General features: G+C 41.0%; 1 long non-coding RNA gene and 1 pseudogene across 1 annotated transcript; one reads left to right on the forward strand and one right to left on the reverse strand.

Annotated features, from left to right (window-relative positions):
* Positions 1-759: 759 nt before the first annotated feature.
* On the forward strand, positions 760-2,877 carry LOC118599582. Its single transcript, XR_004948991.1, has 2 exons — positions 760-2,100; positions 2,172-2,877. It is a non-coding gene; the product is annotated as an uncharacterized LOC118599582 (long non-coding RNA).
* Positions 2,878-2,933: 56 nt separating this feature from the next.
* LOC112145059 overlaps positions 2,934-11,115 on the reverse strand; it is a 188,019-nt pseudogene continuing 179,837 nt past the window's right edge.

Here is an 11,115-nt window from a genome sequence, read left to right on the forward strand (position 1 = left end):
GTAGAAACATTAAAAAGTTCTATAACTGTCCACAGGGTGTCACTATTTCACCGTTATAAAATTTTCTACAGCATTTTTTTCAGCAAAACTTAGCCTGTTTTTGAAGAGCATCACTTAATGAAACCAAATTCAACTTTATTTATAAAGCACTTCTATTCCTATTTAACAAAAAGAGCTTGACATAATAAATGCATATTTAATGAAAACACCAAAAGCTAAAAGAAAAACCTATAAAATAAAAATGAAATATTATGTGAAACACACAAAATAATCCTTTACAGGTTTGAAAACTCAAAGTTTACCAGAGAAAGACTTAAAATAAGTCCAAGTTGAAGGAAAAAAAGGAATTAATTTTTTTAAGTAAAAATATATATTTTTCTGATTACTGTGCACCAGATAGTAACAAGAAAAAAATGTTTTTTACTTCAATTTTTAGAAAAAAACATTTTTTTCAGTTACTACCTGGTGCATTCCAGTTGCTAACCATAACTTTTTTTATTTCTAAAAATTGAAGTTTAAAAAAAAAGATGTTGGGATAGTAACTGGTGTACACCAGATGGCAACTTTTACGGAACCCCTGTGTATTTTTAGAAAAAAAAGAAAAAAAAAATCACTTCAACTGTCACTTTTTCTCTGTGAGCTTTGAAAAAAGCGTGTGCTTCCTCCTCCATCAATTAAGTGCAAAATGGCAACTCTATCCAGAATTTTCCAGTTTAATCCATAATAAACACCCAAAACGTCAAAAACGGATGTAGAGGGGTCCTTAACCGTGCATCAATATGCAATTGCTTGGAAAGGAGAATGCGTTGGATTGGGGGAGTTAATCCACCAAACGGTTCCTGGATGCGAAAAGTAACATTAGCATCTGAAATCCAGCAAGTGTTGTTTTACACACACCGGTACAGCAACAATTTTCTCTATGAGAGAAGATATGTTTTAAATGGGCCATATTTATAGTTGGAGAATCAGTGAAACGTCAGAGACTTAAAGCAAAAGGAAGGGGCATTGTCTTTTTGAATTAACTCATGTCAGCTTAATTTGACTTCTTTACAATTTTATGTGAATAATTTTGCAAATCTGTCACTAACCAAATACAAAAAGAGACATCAAAACATATTTGCATCATTTTGGCACTGAAACTCAGAAATGTCAGTTTGATGGACAAACATAAAAAAATGTATCTTTGCACAAAGTGACTAAAACCTAAATCAGCACATATTTTTTACAGCTATTTCAGTTTCATTCAGTTCATTCATAAATCAATTCTCAATCAAGTCTCTCCGTATGCATTGTAAAACACAGCCACATCAACTCAAACCATTGTTCAATTACACATCATTTAAATGTAAAAAATCAACAAAAACCAAAACTGAAAGTAGCAAAAATCTGTTTAGAAGTTAAATACAATGGTCCATTACCTATAATTCAGGTCAGCTTCCACAACGTAGATTTCAACGAATTCTACCTGTCTAATTTTGTATGCTATTTTTTTCTACACCACATTGTTTCTGCATCTTTATTGGCTTAAGATCTCTGGTTGCCTGAATCTCCTCCATGCCCTGTTTGATGACAATAAATGATGATAAAAATGTGTGGTGTGCACATATGTAAATTAGCCATATTCTTCTCTTCGAATTTGTATTTCTGAAGTGTAAAATGTTGTTTCCTTCACAGCTTTTTACCACAGCAAGTGGTAAAAAGCACTGCAAAAGTTTTCTTACTTGCGCTTGCTAATGTTTTTTAATGGTAGACTTACATTGAAATATTTTATTATCTTCTGTACAGTAAAATGGCTTCTCTTGTTATGGCCACGCCTCTCCTCACATCAGCTGGCACACACATGCAATCTACCTTATTGGTCTCACCTGTGTGGTTGGCTTTATACCAGGTGCTGCCCTGCTGAGCTGTGCCAGAAGATCGCCTGCTTTCCTACCTGTAACTTGCAAAGGCTCTAGCTGCCTTCATCTTTATGATGAGACCGGCCTGGACCTTCCTCGTCTCTTGGATTTGGGTCAGATGGGGCCTCTCTCTCTTCACCTCCCTCCCTGGATTTCCATGAACTACAGTCACAAAGCTGTGCTTCCCCTTATTACCACACAAGTAAGTGACAATGAGAGACATTTGTTCTGACCTCTAATCAACCTGGAAATAACTTGGCTCTCCTTTCCTAGTGCACCTGGCACCCCCTGGTGGACAAAGAAGTCCCTGGCATGGAGCACTCATGTTTCTGTTAAAAGTTAAACTGCTGCCTGTTCTGACCAGTCTGCTTCACTGCGATCGACTCGTGCATCCTGATATCCCCTGTGAGTTCTCATGTGTTTTGTGAGATCTGACTTGGCAGTAATACTTAAATTCTGTACAGGAAAACGGCTTCTCTCCTGTGTGAAGCCTCATGTGTATATGGAGAGCAGCTCTGAGTAAAACTTTTCACATTTTTCACAAGAACGGTCTCTCTGCTGTGACTAATGGGTTTTGAGAGCAGTGCAATAATTAACCTTTTGTGACATTCTGTACAGGAAAATGGCTTTTCTCCTGTGAGTTCTTGTGTATTGACATTAGGAAAAATTGCCAAAAGTTCTGTTGGATTCTTTGCAGGAACAAGGCTTCTCTTCTGTATGAATTCTTGTATGTGATGTTAAGATTTCCTCCTACATCCTGGATTACCTGTTCTGCTGATTACATAAGTGGAGTCTCAATGTATCAAGCTGTTCTTCATCCTGACTGATGCAGAGCTTCTCTTGATTTTTAATCTGTGGAGTTCCTGGTTCCCTTTCTGCTTGCAGATATCTTACTCTTCAGATACAGGGGCGGAGATTTAAAACGGTGTAAAACCCCATGTGGAAGAAAAGTTGTGGAAAAAGAATAAACTTGAATGTGGAAAGAGTTTTTTTTTTTTTTTTTTTTTTTTTTCCCCCTCCCATTAAAAGAAAAGAGAATATTTTTTTTTTATTTAGAAAATACTTTTTACAACTCAGTCTCACTCATTCAAAATATGACATTCAAGTGTGACAAAGAATAAAAACTTATAACGAAAAAAAAATGAATGAATTAACTTTATTTATATAGCACTTTACAATTGCTTGTAGCATACCAAAGTGCTTCACAATAAAAGGAGGAAAGAATAGAAAAAAAAGACAAGTTAAGAACAAAATATAAAAAGAGCATAAAATAATAAAAGCAGTCCGCTGCAAAATACACAACGTTAAATAAGAACACAATAAAATAAATGAAAATAAAATAAAATGCCACCAACTACTGAACATTAAAAGCCATTCTAAAAAGGTGTTTTCAAATAACATTTAAAGCTGTTAAGATCTGACATCATGCGCAGTTCTGCTGGAATGCTATTCCATAGCTGAGGGCCAGCAACGGAAAAGGCACGGTCACCCCAACGTTTTTGTTGTGACCTGGGCACCTCGAGCAGATACTGATTAGTAGACCTTTAACTCTGGAATGGCTACGGACATTTAAAAGCTCAGTTAAATTAACCGGGAGCCAGTGAAGAGACTTGAGAACCGGAGTGATGTGTTCTCGTCTGGATGTTCCAGTTAACAGTCGTGCTGCTGCATTCTGAACTAACTGGAGACGGTTGAGTGATCGCTGAGTGACGCCAAAGTAAAGAGAGTTACAGTAATCTATGCGGGAGGTGATCATGGCGTGGATGGCTGTTTCTAAATCTCTGCGGCGGCTCAGAGACGGTTTAGCTTTAGCTAAAAGGCACAGGTGATAAAAACTCATTTTGACAACATTGTCAATCTGTTTATCAAATTTAAAACAGCTGTCAAAGATAACCCCCAGATTTCTGACAGTGGTGGAGTCAGCTGTAGAGGTGTCGCCAAAAACAATGCTCTCCGTCTTTGACTCGTTCAAATAAAGAAAATTCTGGCTCAGCCACTGTTTTACGTCCTGAATGCATTCTGTTAAAACGTTTTGTGAGGTGTTTTTTCCTGGACTTAGGGGCAGATATATCTGCAGATCATCGGCGTAGCAGTGGAATGACACATCATGCCGTGCAATGATAGAACCAAGAGGTAGCAGATATAAAGAAAAAAGGGCAGGACCAAGGATAGAGCCTTGAGGTACCCCACAGGAGAGAGGAGCCACAGAGGAGGAGGCCTCACCAATTTTAACGGAGAAATTTCTCCCTGTTAAATAGGACTTGAACCAGTCAAGTGCAGCGCCACGAATGCCGATGTGGTGTTCTAGTTGAGACAGGAGGACTGTGTGGTCCTCTGTGTCAAAGGCTGCTGTCAGGTCCAATAGCACCAGAACCACAGGCTGTTTGGCATCAACAGACACGGCAATGTCATTATGGACCTTCAGAAGGGCGGATTCTGTGCTGTGCCGAGATCTAAAACCTGACTGAAACTTCTCGAAAATAAAATTGTATTCTAAAAAGGACTGCAGCTGCTTAAAAACAACTTTTTCTAATAACTTAGATAAAAAAGACAAATGAGAAACAGGTCTAACATTAGATAAAACAGAGGTGTCCAGATGAGGTTTTTTCAGAAGAGGCTTAACCACGGCATGTTTAAAAGCAGATGGAACCACTCCAGAGCTTAAAGAAATGTTGATGAAGTTCAGTAGACCCGGCCCTACAGTATCAAAACTTTCTTTCAGAATTTTGGCAGGAATCACATCAAGACTGCAGTTTGTGGGTTTGAGTGATTTGACAATTTCAGAAAGAGCAGGAAGAGAAATCAACTCAAAATGATCAAGCACATCAGAAACAACAGGTACTATTGCAAAGTCTCTGTTAACATCTGGAGTTATGATCTGTCTGACAGAATGAACTTTATCAATAAAGGAATGAAGAAAATTCTCACAGGTGGCTGTGGAGGCGTCTGTGATGGCTGAGGTCTGTGGATTTACAAGAGTATTTATCGCATTAAACACCACTCTGGGACGGTGATTGTTGGCGGTGATAAAGTCAGAAAAATACTGTGCTTTGGCCTCTCTGACACTGTTCTGATATTCAGCCAATGAGTCCCGTAAAATCTGGAGGGAGATGTGCAGTTTGTCCTTCTTCCAAGTCCTCTCAGCCTGTCTGCAACGTTGCCGAATGGTGCGGGTGTTGCTGTTGAGCCAGGGATCAGCTCTTGGTTTGCATGACCTCTTTTTAAGTGGAGCAATAATGTTCAGGATGTCCGAGCAGGTGGAATGAAAGGAAGACAGCATGGTATCAGGATGGAGAGGAGAAACCATACCGTTCACAGCGAACCACTGGGAGTCTTGGAATGCAGCAGAGAACTCTTCTGTTGTCGAGGTCTTGATGATGCGACGCCAGCTGAATGGGACAGGTGGTTTTCTGATTGAGGAGGGGGCTTTTATTTCAAAGGATATGGGGAAATGATCTGAGATAGCCATCTCAGATATTTCAATTTTGGGGATTTTGAGTCCAGAAGACAAAACCAGATCAAGTGTGTGCCCCTGAATGTGTGTAGGCTTTCCAACAGACTGAGTTAAATTGAAAGTCTCCAAAAGCCTCTTGAAGTCATTTGCCCACTGATCTGCGGAGCAACACACATGCATATTGAAGAAAAAAAATCAATTATATATGAAAAGTAAAGACGCAAAAAGATCATTCTTACCAATTCTTCCAAAAACATAAAAAGGTTTGGACTCTTCACTTTTACTAACACTGCTTCATGACATCTTTTGCTGGAGATTTTCATATTTTCAGGCAAATTAGGTTTTTTTGTACAACATCATACAAAGTTCACTTCCTCTTTATGCTCAAGTCTTCTATAAACAGCACTGAATCATGGGAACATTTTAGCACCATGATGCTAGAAAGTCTTTGTCCCAGGTCTAAAAGTTCTGAAGATAACATGTTCATTAAAGTGACCATAAAACAATGAGAAAATAAAAAAAGATCAGTGGAGTCAAAAATTTTACAAAACACTAACCTGAATAATAGTTAAAAAACGGAATAATGATAAAGCTCAGAGAAGCCCCCTAAGATGAGAGAAAAAATAAACAGTAGACTTCACAATGCTCCAATGAGAAAATGAAGTGCAATTCTCTATAAGTCCACCAGGGGAGCTGCAGCCCCATGACTCTACACTTGATGCTGAGAGAGACAGTACTGATCTCAGATCAGATCTGCATGTCTGACACTCATCTCCACTTCCTTTTATTCCTCCATCACTCTGCTCTCCACCTCCCAGGAACGTGGTCCATAGAGAACATCTGAAGACCAGCTGCTGCTGCTTCTTCTCTCTGCACCAGCAGGAGGAACATCAGACTCACCAGCCCTTTCCCTCCCACCTATGAAGAGAAAAATGCGGCAGTAAGGAGTTAAAGGAGCCTCTCGTCAACCTCATCTATCACTCAGTTATGCAGCACAGCAGCAGATGAAGCAACAGAATTTCAGTTCTGGTCAGAGCAGCAGCTTGCTGTCGTCTTCACCTGTTGGAGCTACTGCTGCTCTGATTTGTTGACTTTTGTACTTTCATCATTCTCCTCAGAGCTTCACGGAGAAGATGCAGCTTCACAAGAAACTCTGTATGTTTGATCTCAGATAAACTTTAAAATAAATATCTGGAGGAAGCTGGACTGACTCCAACCCTCGACTGACCTCAGAGTCTGCAGTTTGGAGTATGGACTCTCCACCAGATCCAGGAGCTCCTGAACATCTAAGTCCTGTAGGTTGTTGTATCTCAGGTCCAGTTCTGCCAGAGGGGAAAGGTTGGCCTTCAGAGCCGGGACCAGAGCGTCGCAGCTGATCTTTGACAATTTGCAATTCCACAACCTGAATCAAGAATAAATAATTGAAGATTTTGGTGATGGTTGTGTCCTGAACCTCAGAGTGTATGGACTTCTTTGAACAACAAATAGAAGATACTTGTAAAATACACAGTTTTTGGGAGTTCAGAGAAACCTAAACATAGGCAAAACGTACTTGAAAAGAGAAAAAGACAGAAAAACTGACTTTGAGAACTTAATTCTACATTTTCACTCTAGAAAACTGCTGATTGGGAAATGATCAGGGGAGATGAGGAAAACGGAGAAAAAGAACAGATGCAATGCCCCCTGTCTATGAATGAAATGACTAAATGACTAAAATGTCCCTTAGGCATGGACATAAGTGAGCTTCATTTGGTAAAGAAACAAAAATATTCCCAATAGGAACAGAGAACCGACCCCAAAATCAGTAGCCTGCAGTGAGGACTCTCCACAAAACCACACAGATTAAGAACTCCGCGATCACAAATATCTCTGTTTCCACCAAGGTCCAGTTCAGTCAGGTGGGATGGGTTGGACTTCAAAGCTGAAACCAGAGCAGCACAGCTGACATCTGATAAACTGCAATCATCCAACCTGAAACCACAAAAAAGAATGACGTTTCAAGAAAAAGTTCATGTTTTTCACAATTCAATTCTTGAAACTTGAATAAAATAAAAAGCTTGGAGAAAGTTGGAACATGTGAAGCAACAACAGCAGATCAGAAAAGTCCTGCAGACAAGAAGAACATTCATGAACACAGCTTTTAGCTTGAAGATGGTCAGCATGCAGCAGGAGACCATCAGACTCATGCTTGCAGTTCAGTGTCAACACAACTTTGTCATCATATTGATCTGGAAACAACTGAAATATGGAGTCTGACCTCAGAATCTGCAGTCTGCAGTTTGGACTCTCCAGAAAACCACACAAATGATAGAATCCTGAATCCTTCAGGTTGTTCCCTCCCAGGGCCAGTTCTGTCAGATTAGACGGGTTGGACTTCAGAGCTGAGCCCAGAGCTTCAGAGCTGATCTCTGACAAACTGCAGAGCTCCAACCTGAAAACAGAAGAAAAGTGTGCGTAAACCATGGTGAGGCATATTGATCACAATCAAAAAAAAGGATGATCATTCAGTTCATATTGCACTGCCTAACTTGAAGTCAAAAGTCTGACAAAACTTCAGATATCTTATAAATAATCTGTGAACTGTTGATAAATTAGCTGAAGTTTGCAAAATTAGCCGAAGTAGCATTAAGTACATTGTAGTCCAACTTCTAAACATGGCACAAGTGGCTTTAACAATTCAGACAAAACTGAGAGATAACTCCAATCAAACTGATGGTGAAAGGCATAATGAAGAGAAGTAGCGATGGCCATCCTCAGTTCATCTGCTTGACCTGTAGGTAAACTGATACTAGTCATGCAGGGGAGGAGGGGGATTTAATGTGCTGAAGAATCAAAGCACCTCATAACCACAATGTCAGTGCCACTGGTCTGTAGTCATTGAGATAAATTGCTGTTCTTTGGGATCGGGATGATGGTAGCTGCTTTTAAGGAGGATGGAAAAGCAGCCAGTTATTAACAGAACTGAAGTAGTATAATAAGTGTTAGCCATTGAAACCGGCTGTTACTTCAACCCCGCAGACCAATTCCATCTAGGATTTTTAACATAACTGGAGTATTCATGTTCTACTTTTGTGCAAAAACTCTCTTGTTTCATCTTCACCAAGATCTATCTGGCACTTTTTACTATGTAACAGAAAACCAGAAAGAACCTGGAAAAAAGGCTTCTTTTAAACCTTACCTGAGAGTCTCCAGTTTACATTTTGGACTCTCCAGTTCAGCAGATAGAAGCTTCACTCCTGAATCCTGAAGATTGTTGTTACTCAGGTCCAGATGTCTGAGGCTGGAGGACTGGGAACTGAGAACTGAGGCTAGAGCTGCACAGCTTCTTTTTGACAGGTTACAGTCGCTCAGTCTGAAGAAAACAAAACAGGACTGTAGTTATTAAAACTTTTGTGAAGTAAACAAAGTAAGACAGGAGTTATTAAAATTTTCTCTTTTCACTCAAATGTATTTGTGCACCAAAGGGGATTTTCATGAGGGTTCTTACAGAGCTTTGTTTGAGGCTTTGATCACCGGCAGCAGCCTCAGAAGAGCCTCCTCTGAAGCAGAGTATTTCTTCAGGTCAAACTCTTCCAGATCTTCATCTGATGAAAGTAAGATGAAGACCAGAGCTGACCACTGAGCAGGAGACAGTTTATCTGTGGAGAGACGTCCTGACCTCAGGGACTGTTGGATCTCCTCCACTAGAGAACCATCATTCAGTTCATTCAGACAGTGGAACAGGTTGATGCTTTTCTCTGCAGACAGATTCTCACTGATGTTCTCCTTAATGTACTGGACTATTTTCTGATTGGTCTGCGAGTTACTTCCAGGCTGTGTCAACAGACCTCGTAGAAGTTTCTGATTAGTCTGCAGTGAAAGACCAAGAAGGAAGCGGAGGAACAAGTCCAGGTGCCCGTTTAGACTCTGTAAGGCCTTGTTCACAGCACTCTTGTAAAACTGGGAGGAGGAAATTTGCTTCACTTTAAAGAGCTTTAACATCTTCTGTTGTTCTTCGATGAGGTTGACTCCAGAGGTGATGAAGGTCAGGTGGACATGAAGAGCAGCCAGAAACTCCTGAACACTCAGATGGATGAAGCAGAACACCTTGTCCTGGTACAGTCCTCTCTCCGCTCTAAAGATCTGTGTGAACACTCCTGAATACACTGAGGCTGCTCTGATGTTGATGCCACACTCTATCAGGTCAGATTCATAGAAGATCAGGTTTCCTTTCTGCAGCTGCTCAAAAGCCAGTTTTCCCAGAGACTCCATCATCTTCCTGCTCTCTGGACTCCAGTGAGGATCTGTCTCAGCTCCTCCATCATACTTGACCTTCTTGACTTTGGCCTGAACCACCAGGAAGTGGATGTACATCTCAGTCAGGCTCTTGGGCAGCTCTCCTCCCTCTTTGCTCTTCAGCAGATCCTCCAGAACTGTAGCAGTGATCCAGCAGAAGACTGGGATGTGGCACATGATGTGGAGGCTTCGGGATCTCTTTATGTAGGAGATAATCCTGTTGGCCAGTTCTTTATGTCTGAATCTCTTCTTGAAGTACTCCTCCTTCTGAGGGTCATTGAACCCTCTGACCTCTGTCACCACGTCAACACACTCAGCAGGGATCTGATTGGCTGCTGCAGGTCGTGTGGTTATCCAGAGGCGAGCAGAGGGAAGCAGGTTCCCCCTGATGAGGTTTGTCAGCAGATCACCCACTGAGGTGGACTTTCTAGGGTCAGTTAGGATTTGAGTCTTGTGGAAGTCCAGAGGAAGTCGACACTCATCCAGACCATCAAAGATGAAGATGATCTGGAAGTATTCAAAGCTGCAGATTCCTGCTTCTTTGGTTTCAGGGAAGAAGTGATGAACAAGTTCCACCAAGCTGAACTTCTCCTCTTTCAGCACATTCAGCTCTCTGAAAGTGAATGGAAATATGAAGTGGATGTTCTGGTTGGCTTTGCCTTCAGCCCAGTCCAGAGTGAACTTCTGTGTTAAGACTGTTTTCCCGATGCCAGCCACTCCCTTTGTCATCACGGTTCTGATTGGTTCTTGTCTTCCAGCTGGGAGTTGAAAGAGCTCTTCTTGTCTGATGGTGGTTTCTGCTCTGTCTGCTTTCCTGGATGCTGCTTCAATCTGTCTGACCTCATGTTCTTCATTCAGCTCTCCAGTTCCTCCCTCTGTGATGTAGAGCTCTGTGTAGATCTCATTTAGAAGGGTTGGGTTTCCTGCTTTAGCGATTCCCTCAGACACACACTGGAACTTCTTGTTCAGCCTTGATTGGACTTTATATCGACAAACTGCTGCCAATCCTGAATGAAGACAACAAACAGATTAAATAAACACTCTGCAGCTCTGAATGATGAGGATTTGAATCCATGTTGCTCTACATCAGTAAATCTTCATTTATCCAGCAGCTGAAACCTTCAGAGAAATCCTCTTACTTTGCTGCAGTCGATCAGCCAGCTCCTCCTGTTTCATTCTCCTCAGGAAGTTCTCTGTGATCTTCATCAGTGACTCTCTGTTGCTCTTTTGCTCTTCATCTTCATCCTCCAGTTCCTCCTCATCCTCCCTCTGGCTTAGAAGCTTCTGGATCTTCTTCAGCTCCTTCTTCACAAAAGTGACAATGTTGTCCTCCAGCAGCTGCAACAGAGTTCTAGATGAATGAGTCAATCAGAGTGAAGTCATGGAGCCAAACATCAGCTCCATGTTGGACACACTGACAATCCACTGGTCTACAAAGTGCAGCATGGAGATGACTGTGAACAGAATGATGGAAAAGTAGTTGTTGTT

This window comes from Oryzias melastigma, linkage group LG2 (assembly GCF_002922805.2).
Source record: "Oryzias melastigma strain HK-1 linkage group LG2, ASM292280v2, whole genome shotgun sequence".
NCBI lineage: Eukaryota > Metazoa > Chordata > Actinopteri > Beloniformes > Adrianichthyidae > Oryzias > Oryzias melastigma.